The sequence below is a fragment of the Pelophylax lessonae genome (assembly GCF_965119305.1).
Source record: "Pelophylax lessonae genome assembly, chromosome: 11".
NCBI lineage: Eukaryota > Metazoa > Chordata > Amphibia > Anura > Ranidae > Pelophylax > Pelophylax lessonae.
Genome location: NC_138778.1, coordinates 57,996,478 through 58,008,954, shown reverse-complemented (window position 1 = coordinate 58,008,954; position 12,477 = coordinate 57,996,478).

The window sequence follows — 12,477 nt, the reverse complement described above, 5'->3', positions numbered from 1 at the left end:
AAAGCATTCACAGTGCCAACCTTGGCAGAAGATGACTGCAGTCTGGGATGGTGGAACAAGATATAGTCATACAGAAGGGGTGGGGGGCAGTGAAAAGGAAAGAAAGAGAACGGCAGGAAAGGGTAGCTTAGCTAACATGATTTTAAATGTGTTTATCTCTGTCCCTTTTTTGTGAACCCTACATTCTTTAGCAATATTGTGCTTTAAATATGTTGACACCATTATGACTGGAGGCAACTGAAACCTCCATGACCAGGCCACATATTTGTCGGTTTACTTTACAATAACGTTTTTTCAAACTGATTTTATTTAACCATTTGACCTTCGGAAGATCCCCCCCCCCTTCATGACCAGGCCACATTGTGCGATACAGCACTGCATTTTTTTAACTGACAATTGAGCGGTCATGCAACGCTGTATACAAATAAAGTTTGTATCGCTTTTCCCCCACAAATATAGCTTTTTTTGGTGGTATTTGATCACCATTGGACTTTTTTTTTTTTTTTTGCTCTATAAACAAAATAAGACCGACAATTTTGAAAAAAACCAAAACAATATATTTTACTTTCCGCTATAAAACATATCCAATTAAGAAATAAAAAAAAAAACAAAGTTCTTCATCAATTTAAAGCAAGGCTCCACCCAAAAGGGGAGAGAAGCTCTGCTTGTTGCTTCCTTCCCCCCTCTGCTGCTACATTTGGCACCTTTGGGGGGGTCAAATCCAGGTACCCGCTCCCACTTCCAGGTAAGATCCCTGCAATCGTTGATCGGTGATCTACAAAATTTCCAGCTAAGTGTAGTCAGTGTAGTGCTGTGCTGTGATTCTTGTGTAACACAGTGTAGTGATGCCACTGAAGTGTTGGTGTATACACGTCTGTGTCACCTCACTAATCCCATTTTTTTTTCATTGATCATTTTTTTTATTTTTGCAGCAGCAGCAGCAGGTTCTGTTGCTGCATTATTAGTACTTCCCCTTCTGTGTCGCAGGTGCTTTTCCTTTTTTTCTGTGGCACAGCAGCACTAATAGTATTTAGGGCATAATTGCTGTCCCCCCTTCTGCATCACAGGTGTTCCTCTTTCTGCGTCAGCAGCGGTTTTCTTTTATTTTTGGTGCAGCAGCACTTAAAATATTTAGAGCATAATTGTTGCCCCCTCCCTTTCTGCATCGCAGGTGTTGCTCACCTACGTCAACAGTCGTTTCCTTTTTTTTTCTGCAGCAGCACTGAAACAGGTTAGAGTGTTCAGGCTTCACCAACAGCCAAGGCCCAATTTTCTGCACCTGTTTGACAGGTGTCTGTCATTTAAATTTTTTTTTCTCATTTATAACAGCTGGGCATGTTCCAGCAAGAGTAACTGTGAGGGGTTACAGTGTTCAGGCACCACTAGGGATGGGCGAATGGTTTGGACTGAGCATAAGTTTGGCCTGAACATCGCCCATTCAGGTACTCGCCTAACACCTGAACTGCATGCAGCCTGTCAGGCGAATGGTTTGGGCTGAGCATAAGTTTGGCCTGAACATCGCCCATTCAAGTACTCGCCTAACACCTGAACTGCATGCAGCCCGGCAGGCGAATGGTTTGGACTGAGCATAAGTTTGGCCTGAACATCGCCCATTCAGGATTCGCTTAACACCTGAATTGCATGCAGCCTGGCAGGCCAGAAAAGTGGGGGGGAGGGGAGAGCGCCTCCCCCTCTCCTGAACCATACCAGGCCGCTTGCCCTCAACATGGGGAGGGTGCTTTGAGGTGCCGTCAGAAGGGGGCGGTGCCACCGGGTGAAGTAGCTGGGTAGCCCCTTGCCTATATAAGAACTGTCAAAGCGCAGAGTGGGAAGACGGCGGGACTCCTCCCAAGAGGTGGAGCAATTTTTATTTTTTCTATTTTTCAGGTACAGCTGGCGTCGTGAGTGAGGATTTATTAGCATTGAGGGACACTATTTTTTTGTTTTTTAAGGACAAAGTCAAAAACTGTTTCTTGTGTTTCTTACTTCTTGACCTTTTTTGGTGAATGGGTAGGGGTACTATGTACCTGATACCCATTCACATAGGAGGGGGCCAGGATCTGAGAAGAGGCACTTGTCCCCATCAACCTACCAGGCTGCATGCTCGGATAAGGGTCTAGTAAATATTTTGGGGGGGACCCTACGCCATTTTTTACAATTTTGCCGTGGGGTTGCTCTTAAAATCTACACCAGACCCAAAGGGCCTGGTATGGACTGGGGAGGGGGGACCGTATGCCGTTTTTTTTTTTTCATTTTTCTTTTTATCTGTAATGCCGGCAGCCGGCATTACATTACACCTGCGAGCAAGTTTAAATTACAGTATTGCTGCAGCAGGCTCTATACATCGTACAGATGCGCCACTTTACAGGCACATTAAGGGGACCAGGCACTATATTTAAAGCAATTTTTCATTTTTATTGTTTCACTTTAAGCATCATTAAAATCACTGCTTCTTTAAAAATGATTGTTTTAAAATTAATTTTTGCATTGATTCATGTCCCCCAGGGCAGTACCCAGGTCCCCATACACTTGTTATGGCAATATCTTGCATATAAGCCTTTAAAATGAGGACTCTGATTTTTGATGTTAGACTTTATTAGAGTTCGCATGTTCACTAGAACTTTTTCCCTGTTCGAGATGTTCTGGTGCGAACCAAACAGAGGGGTGTCGAGTCAATCCCTAATCCTGAATTATGAATATTTGCAGTTTCTCTAGTCAAGCAGAAGGAGGTTTATTGCCACTGGTGAATGCTGGGGGAGAGTATAAATATTTGTGGTGGACCTTGTGAGCTATCTCTTCCTCCGGACTGTGGCCTGGCTGAGTGATCTGATTTGTAAGTCTTGTAGCCTGTGAGGGGTCTAGCATGTGCTCTGTGCTAGGAGTTAGGCCACAAGTGGTCCTTAAAGCTGTTCTGCCTGGTTAAGGAAGCAACTGTTTCAAGATTGAGGCCCAGGAGAAGAACCTTGCTGGAGGAAGGAGCATGGAAGAAGCTTGTTTTCTTGCAAGGGCCTGATGACTCTCTTGGAAGGATGCATGGAGGTCTGGAAGTATGTACAGGTATTGAAAAAGTACAGGAAATTCAGCTAACCAACCAGAGGTGCTATTTTGGCTGATATTGACCAGTGTTGCTGTTGTCTCTCCCTGCTGCCAGTAGGTTTCACTGGTACCTCTCGAAATAGCATGAGAGGACACAGGGATCCTGAGTTATAAATATTTACATTTCATTGCCACTAGTGCATGCTGCGGGAGAGTATAAATATTTGAGGTGGACCGTGTGAGCTCTATCTTCCTCTGGACTGTGGCCTGGGAAGGTGCTGCTGAGTGATCTGATTTGTAAGTCTTGTAGCCTGTGAGGGGTCTAGTATGTGCTCTTTGCTGGGAGGTAGGTTACAAGTGGTTAAAAATATTCTACATGGTTAAGGAAGAAACTGTGCCAAGATTAAAGGACAGGAAGAGGACATTGCCAATGGAAGGAGCCTGGAAGAGGCTGGTTTCTTGCAAGGGCATGGTGACATGGTGAGGATGTAAAAAAGGCAGATCACGGTTCTGCAAGGGGACAAGACGGAGATCTTGTTTTCCCGCTAAGCAGGAACCCAGATCTTTATCTTCCCCCAATCAGTGCAACCCCCCTCACAGTTCGTAAATTTTAACCAGTGGTGGGGAAGGACTTTGGCTACTTTGGGGTTTCTGTGACCCCAGGCTGCCTAACTACAACCATTGAAGCTCGATCCTTTTTTTTTATGTTCATTGCAGGAGAGGCTCTGCCTCGCCTGCCTCCCCTGACTGCACATCCCTGATGTAAAAAGGTACTGGATTAGCACAGGACAGTCTACTAAAATCAGCCAAAGGTGCTATAGTGTCCCCGGAATTGACTTAAAGGTCCTTACACTGTACAAGCTGAATCTGGAAATCTGTTGCTTGAGTAATAAAGTCTCTTATCCACTTGCTGACCGCTCACTGAAGATATACTGTATGGCAGTTCGCAGGAGCGCTCGTGGGGACACCCGCGATCGTTCCCCGTTGAGAGAGACCGACGGAATGCTGTTGTAAACACAGCTGACTGTTGTTCTCTCTGAAATGATCACAGAGCGCCTGTGATCCTTCTATATAGGATCACAGGTCTCTGTGTTCATTTCACAAGTACCTCCCCCATACAGTTAAAAAACACTCCCCTAGGCTCACACTTAACCCTTTGATTGCCCCTGGGTTAACCCCTTCCCTGCTAGTGTCATTAGTACAATAACAGTGCATATTTTTAGCACTGATTACTGTAGTAATGTCATTGGTCCCCCCAAAAGTGTCAAAAATGTCAGTTAGGGGTCCGGTCTGTCAGCCACAATGTCGCAGTACTGCTAAAAAACGCAGATCGCTGTCATTACTAGTAAAAAAAATAAATAAATAAATAAAAATGACATAAATCTTTCCCCTAGTTTGTAGACGCGATAACTTTTGCGCAAACCAATCAAAGTACGCTTATTGGTATTTTTTTTTTTACCAAAAATATGTAGCAGAATACAAATAGGCCTAAAAGGATGAAAAAATATGATTTAAATTTAATTAAAAATTTTCGTAAATGGCTCATGTTTGAACCTTGTCACTGATCATAACCATTACGTTCCACCTCGTCTTGAGCGAGAGTTTACTTGTTTTTTGTTGTTTGTATATGTGTTCTTTGTATCTTGAAAACTCAATAAACATTATTGAAAAAAAAAAAATTTAATTAAAAATTTTTTTTTTGGAAATGTTATATAGCAGAAAGTGAAAAATATTGGTGTTTTTTTAAGAATTGTCGCTCTTTTTTCGTTTATAGAGCAAAAAATAAAAATTGCACAGGTGATCAGATACCACCTAAAGAAAGCTCTATTTGTGGGAAAAAAGGACATCAATTTTTTTTTAGGTACAGCTTCGCATGACTGTGCAATTGTCCAACGCAGTGCCGAATCACAAAAAATTGGCCTGGTCATTAAAGCGGAGTCCCACCCTAAAAATTAACTTTACAGCATCAGTTAGAGTAAAACAACCTGAAAAAGAATTGGATAATTAATATTTTTTTTTTGTTTCACTTACCTTGTTTTTAATGAAAATTAACTTACCTTCCTTCCTCTTCCTCCTTTGGCGGCCACGGCCCCCGACGTCACTTCCTCCTTTGCATTGCATCCTGGGAGATGAGCGTCATCAATCCCAGGATGCAATGGGAATGGCCGGCCGCTACTCTCTTTGCCGATCGCAATCTACAGCGCATGCCTGAGATTGCGATCAGCATTCTGGGAGCCAGAAACCAGGAAGAAGGTCACAGCGGGGGACACAGTGGCTTCAGACGCCCACACCAAAGATGGCCGCGCTCTGCAATCAATTTTAAAGGTAAGATTTTATCTTTATTCAATTACTGTCCTGTACTGTAATGCGGGGTTAGTGTTAGTATAATTGGGGTTAGCTTAGGATTAGGGGGGTATTTTTTAGCTAAAAAATTTCTTTGTGGCCGGAACTCCGCTTTAAGGGGGCAAATCCTTCCGGTCCAGAACTGGTTAAAATACACTAAAGTGACTGGTGCCCTCTGTTTTCTTAGTTCCCAATTTTTACCTATGGCCCAGCCTTGGGGTGAAATGCCAGTACACCCTTGCCTTTGGGATCCCTCAAATACCTCTGGGGGTTAGGGGGGTGCTGCATTTACAAACTTCAAGATTGTTCAGAGTAATAAGAGTAGGCTAAAAATAATTGAAATACAATTTGGAAATGATTATATGATTTTACATTTTGACCATAGATACCCTTTAAAAATAAAATAGATTATTACTAATCAGCTCTTTTGGAGCTCCTCCATTTTTTTACATCTAGGTCAGGGGTGTTAAACTCAATTTCATTGCGGGCCGCATCAGCATCATGGTTGCCCTCAAAGGGCCGGTTAGATCTATAAGATTAGATGTCCAGAGCACCCCACGCCCCCTTACACATGAGATGTCAATAACCCCCCCCCCCCCCACCATTAGAAGTCAAGAGTCACCCACCCTTCCTTGCGTCACAATGCACCCCCTTACCTTGTGCTGCTGCCAGGAAGAAGATGGATCTGGGAAGTGCATGGTCTGGAGGAGAACCAGAGGAGGGCTGGATTCAGCTTCCAGAGTCTGCTGAATGCTGAGACCAGGGTAGACAGAGGCAAGTTCTGCCCTCCTCTCTGCTGCGGACTGCTGAGAAGGGGGGGGGGGCAAGGCGAGCCTTTTTGCAGCTGCACAGAGGAGTGCAGGATCTGGCTCCTCTGTCCTCTCTGCTGCCGACTACTGAGACAAGGTGGGAGCAGAGACAAGGAGGGTGCCGCAGCTGCAGGAGAGGTGCGAGGGCCACATGAAATGGCCTGGGGGGCCGTATTCGGCCCGCGGGCCTTGTGTTTGACACCTGTGATGTAGGTTTCAACTTTCAGAAGTCATGTTGTATTTTCAATCAAAATCACCCCAAAAGCATAAATGAGAAAAGTACCCAATTCGGGGGATTCAAGAAAGGTTGCATTTTAAAAGCAGGGATTCTATTTGTTTTTCTTTTTTAGATTTTTATTATAAAGTGATGCAAAAAGACAAAGACTGAAAGAGGATAGGGGTCTTGTAGATGCTAAGATCACAGGGCTAAGCCTGCCGCTTTTCTTTTAACAGCTGCGTCATTTTTTCTTCAGCCGCCACCAATGCAGGGCAATTCTATCAACTGGGTAGCTGATTTTCATTTTATAACATTATTCCCTATTGTCAGGACAGACGTGCTTACAATTCTGCAAATCACAGTTCATTCATGCCCACAGGACATCATTATAAATGACTATGCCAAAGACAGAGAAAACTGTCAGCAGTCAGATCACTCAGGTACAGCCAACCGTCATCTAATATATTTGCTTGCATATGGCATGATATTGAATGAGATAAAGCCAGTCATTTTATTGTTTTCAGCACTATAAAACATATATTGCTGAATGTTACTCAAATCCAACTCTACAGGCATAATGGAGCAGAAAAATGTGGATTACATCAGCTGCAGTGCCATCTTCTGGTGGCAAAGAGACACAGCAAGTGCAGCAAATCACAACTAAGAAGGCAAGGGATGACCTACAAAATTTTAAACATGAGGCATGACACAGGTTCTGGAAAAATGGGTCACATCATTCGTGTCTGAAAGAAGAAAAATTATTCTATTCTGAAGAAATGTATACGACGCTGTTACAGCAGAAACTACTTAGAGGAGAAAGATAAATGTGCACCTAGACATGAAGTGCAGCTCTGAATACAAAATGTGTAGAAACAGATATGATTGAAAATGTCCATTTTTATTCTGTTCAGAGGATTAACTGAACAATTTTCGGTGTATATTACTTTTTTCTGTGTTACATTTTTAACTGAACAGTAACAATTAATCAACATTACCGTCCTTGGTTTTAATCCCAATTGGGATGCTATCTGCATGGAGTTTGCATGTTCTCCCTGTGCCTGTGTGGGTTTCCTCTGGATACTCCAGTTTTCTCCCGCAATCCAAAGACATGCTGGTAGGTTAATTGGCTCCTGTCTAAATTGGCCCTAGTTTGTGTATGCAGGGCTGCTGATAAGGGCGGGGGGGGGGGGGGGGGCACCAGTCCTCCTTTAGGGGGCCCGGGAACACAGGGGGGCCCCCCCGAGAGCACGGTGAATTGGTGCAGTCGGGCGGAGGGGCAATTACAAAGGGTATTCAATAATCCAAAACAACGGTACAGCGCTGTACCGTTGTTTTGGATTATTGAATTGCTTTGTAGTGGTAAACTCAGTTGGTATAGCAGCTTATTTTTGCACCTTTAGTTGATTGCATACAGTCAATTGTTTGAGCGGATATATTCACTTTTGCAATTACAAAAGGTAGCCTTGGGTGGCTCTCTGCAGGCAGCAGCTGAAAGCCAGTTTCTCCCCCTCCTGCCAGCTTTCAGCTGCTGCAGGGAGAGACACAGATACAGGGCATCGTTCTTGCAATTGCTTCTCCAACATCGATCCTCCCTCTCCCTATTCTGCCTGCTTCTGATCCCCCCCCCCCCCCCCCCGCCCACAGCACTGCAGGCTTCTCTGTCCTGTAAAAAAATAAAAAATAACAAATTGTAAGAAAAAAAATATTAATAATTAAACATTGTAATAAATAATTTTAAAAAGTTGTAAAATAAAATAATTGTAAATACTTTTAACATTTAAAATATATATAAATATATATATTTTTTTGTATGTAAAAAATAATTAAAAAGGGCTAATTCACACAGGTTCTCTACTATGTGTCCGCTAATAATGATTTTAGTGTATTTTAGTGTCTTGATATATTTTGTTTTGGGGGGGGGGGGGGAGCCTGCCAGGTAGGCTGTATGGGGCTCCGTGATTTCTAACTGTAGCTCTGTGTGTATGTATAAATGTGAGTTAGGGATCTTAGATTGTAAGCTCCTGGAGGGCAGAAACTAATGTGAATGGACAGTGTATATGTGCAGCACTACTCCCAAAGGAGCCGCTGGAAATTGTCCAGGTTCTTTTTCCTTGCAGCCAGGCACACATCCACAGCCACTCACTCTTCTCCTCAATAATCAGTCAAGAGGAGTTCTTTTTGGTGTTTTTATTTTGAGAACTTGGATAGGGTTGAAGAATTGGGTGAGATATTCCAAAAAGAGAACTTTGTACGGGTTGAGGACTGTGAACTCCTTTCTGAAAAGCTGAAGCAGAAGTCCTCGCAAAAGCAAACTGTGGACTTGGTTTTGTAGTAGAAGCAGTTAAAAGGGTAAAAGCTTCTGTCTTTAGAGTAACCAGAGCAGAGTCCCTTCACATAGAAGTAGATAGACTGAGCTCTTCAGTAGTAGAAGCAGTTAAAAGGGCAAAAGCTTCTTTTAGAGCAACCAGAGCATAATCCCTTCACAAAGAGTTAGACTGAGCTCTTCAGGACACCAGCTGATATCCCTTTTGAACAGACACACACAGCTGACTCTCTAGTACAACGGTCCTCAACCTCCCCAGCACCAGGGACAGACCTCATGGAAGACAACCCCTCCGCGGTCCGGGGGTGGGGTGGGGGTTGGGCAGGTGTTTCAGGGGTTTGCAGCCTGTCACCTTAACTGATACTCACATTTTTTTTTGTATCTGTATTTATGTATTATGATTACGAAAAACAAAAATATTATGAGAAATTATTATTATTATTGAAACAAAATATATATTTTTTAAATCTTTATTTCTATTTGTTGATTGCTGATCACTTGAGCCCTATTTAATATTATTAATATCATTATTAATATTGAATTGCGCTCTTGTAATCAGCCAAACAAAAAGAAATAAAGATTAAAAACTATTTTTTCAACAACAATACAATTTGTTCATTTTAATATTTATTTTCTATAATAATAATAATAATAATATCAATAATAATAACAGATTATTATTATAATAACAGTGCCTGTGATCCTTATATATATAGGATCACATGCGCTGTTATTATAATAATAATCTGTTATTATTATTGATATTATTATTATTATTATAGAAAATAAATATTAAAATGAACAAATTGTATTGTTGAAAAAATATTTTTTAATCTTTATTTTTATTTTTAATCCTTCTATATATAGGATCACAGGTCTCTGTGATCATTTCAAAAGTCCAACCCCCCACAGTTAGAAAACACTCCCCTTGGCTTACATTTAACCCCTTGATCACCCACTGTGTTAACCCCTTCCCTGCCAGTGTCATTATTACAGTAACAGTCCATATTTTTAGCACTGGTTACTGTAGTAATGTCATTGGTCCCCCCAAAAGTGTCAAAAATGTCAGTTAGGGGTCTGATCTGTCCTCCGCAATGTTGCAGTCCTGCTAAAAATCGCAGATTGCCGGCATTACTAGTAAAAAACGATTATTGAGATTTTTTTTTACCAAATTGGCCTAAAATGTTAAAAAATTTAGATTTTATAAATTGCACAGGTGATGAAATACCACCGAAATACCACCAAAAGAAAGCTCTATTTGTGGGGAAAAAAGGACATCAATTTTATTTGGGTACAGCATCGCACGACCGCGCAATTGTCCGTTAAAGTACCCTAGTGCCGAATCGCAAAAAAATGGCCTGGTCATTAAGGGGCAAATCCTTCCGGTCCAGAAGTGGTTAATGCAGCTCTACATTTATTAAAACAAACATTTTTTTTCATATGTAGATGTTTGCTTGGAGTTCAGCTTTACAAAGAAATCATCTGTAGAAAAAGGAAATATGCAACCACATCTGTAGCACCACTTTTAAAATCCAGTCCATCCAATGCATTGTAGGTATTTTTTTTTTTAACCACTTTACCACCGCCCACAGTAATATTACTGCGGCAGAGTGGCTCGTTATCGTCTGACGACGTAGTGCTACGTCGTCAGACACTCCCCCTTCTGGGCGGCGCTTGCGCGCCGCCGGAGGCTCGCTCCCGCTGTTTTCATTCACAGCGGGAGTCGGGCCAGGGGAGGAGCAGCGGCGATCGCCGCTGCTCTGCCCCGATCGCCGGGGATCTAGTGTGGAGATCCGCCCGCCTGTGTAAACACAAGGGGGCGGATCTCCATAGTGACAGGGAGTGACAGATCGGACTGTTCAGCATAGCTGGACATCCGATCTGTCCATGACTCACTCAGTCACCTCCCCCCCCACACGTCAGTAAGCACCAGGCATACATTAACCCCTGCCTCTCCAATAAAATTAACCCCTTCCCTGCCAGTGTCATTTTTACAGTAACAGTGCATATATATAGCACTGATTACTGCAGTAATGTCACTGGTACCCCCAAAAGTGTCAAAAATGTCAGTCAAGGGTCCGATCTATCCGCCGCAATGTCGCAGTCCCGCAAAAAAAATCGCAGATCGCCGCCATTACGCGTTAAAAAAAAAACCACCAAAAATGACAGAAATCTTTCCCTTTGTTAGTAAACGCAATAACTTTTGCGCAAACCAATCAAAATACGCTTATTGCGATTTTTTTTACCAAACATAGGTAGCAGAAAACAAATTGGCCAAAATTTTTTAAAAAAATTGGTTTTTACATCTTTTTTGGGGGGAATTTCATATAAAAAAATGTTAAAAATATTGTTATTTTTTCAAAATAAACGCTCTTTTTTTGTTTATAGCGCAAAAAGTAAAAATCGCACAGGTGATCAAATACCACCAAAAGAAAGCTCTGTTTGTGGGAAAAAAAGGACGTAAATTTCGTTTGGGTACGGCATCGCACGACCGCGCAATTGTCAGTTGAAGTCGCACAGCGCCGAATGGCCTGTCTGGCCTGGACGGAAGACAGCAAAATCCTCCGGTGGTAAAGTGGTTAAAGTAATCTGATTTTAGCATGCAGTACAAACTCAAGGAATGTCTAAAAACAGCATACATTCTTCCTGTGTTTTATAATGGAATATGTATGTTCTCTTATTAATACTGCATGTTGCAAGTTTTTTCTTTAATAAAACCTTACAGTTTTCATTACATACTGTAATTGTCATCATCACTGGGCATCTGTGCTTCTATATGCAATGCTGGCAGATCATGAGGGGAGGGGAGGGGATGGCAGTGTTCTGTACAGGAATACCCTGCTTTAAGTACCCCCACTTTACGTACACTCACAAGCAGTGGCGGCTGGTGCTCAAAATTTTGGGGGGGGGGGCGCAAACAGAAAAATGTAATAGGCGTTGCTTTGCGGCAAAAAACGCTGTAAAAAATTGCGTGACTTTGAGGTCACAAAAGTGTGAAAGGGACCTTCAGTAATCAATGTATAGTGTGCCCTCTTCAATGCAGAGTGACCATCGTGCCCCCTTCAATGCAGAGTGACCATCGTGCCCCCTTCAATGCAAAGTGACCAGCGTTCCGTTCCCCCTTTCAATGCAGAGTGACCATCGTGCCCCCTTCAATGCAGAGTGACCAGCGGGCCCCCTTTCATTGCAGAGTGACCAGCGTGCCATTCCCCCATTCAATGCAGAGCAACCATTGTGCCCCCTTCAATGCAGAGTGACAAGCATGTCCCCTTTCAATGCAGAGTGACCAGCATGCCCCCTTTCAATGCAGAGTGACCATCGTGCCCCCCTTCAATGCAGAGTGACCAGCGTGCCACCTTTCAATGCAGAGTGACCAGCATGCCGTGCCCCCTTAAATGCAGAGAGACCAGTGCACTTACCTGCACCGGCGGCTTCTCCTCAGTCCCCCGCGTCTCCTCGAGTCCTCCCGCCTCCTCGGCCAATGGCATGGGTTTGCCTTTCGGCCAATCGGGAAGCGGGTCTCGGACCCGCTTCCTGATTGGCCAGGAGGAGGACTTGTGTGACAATATTCATTCGCTATTGTCACACAAACGGGTGGGCTAGGGTGCAGTGCTCGGTGCCCCCGGTCCACCCTTTTATGAAGCCTATTAGCGCCTCTGGCTCTAATCAGGTGATTAAGAAAAAAAAACCCTATTGAACTCCATGCGTCTGGCACCCCGCATGTTGATTAGGGGGCCGGATGCATGGAT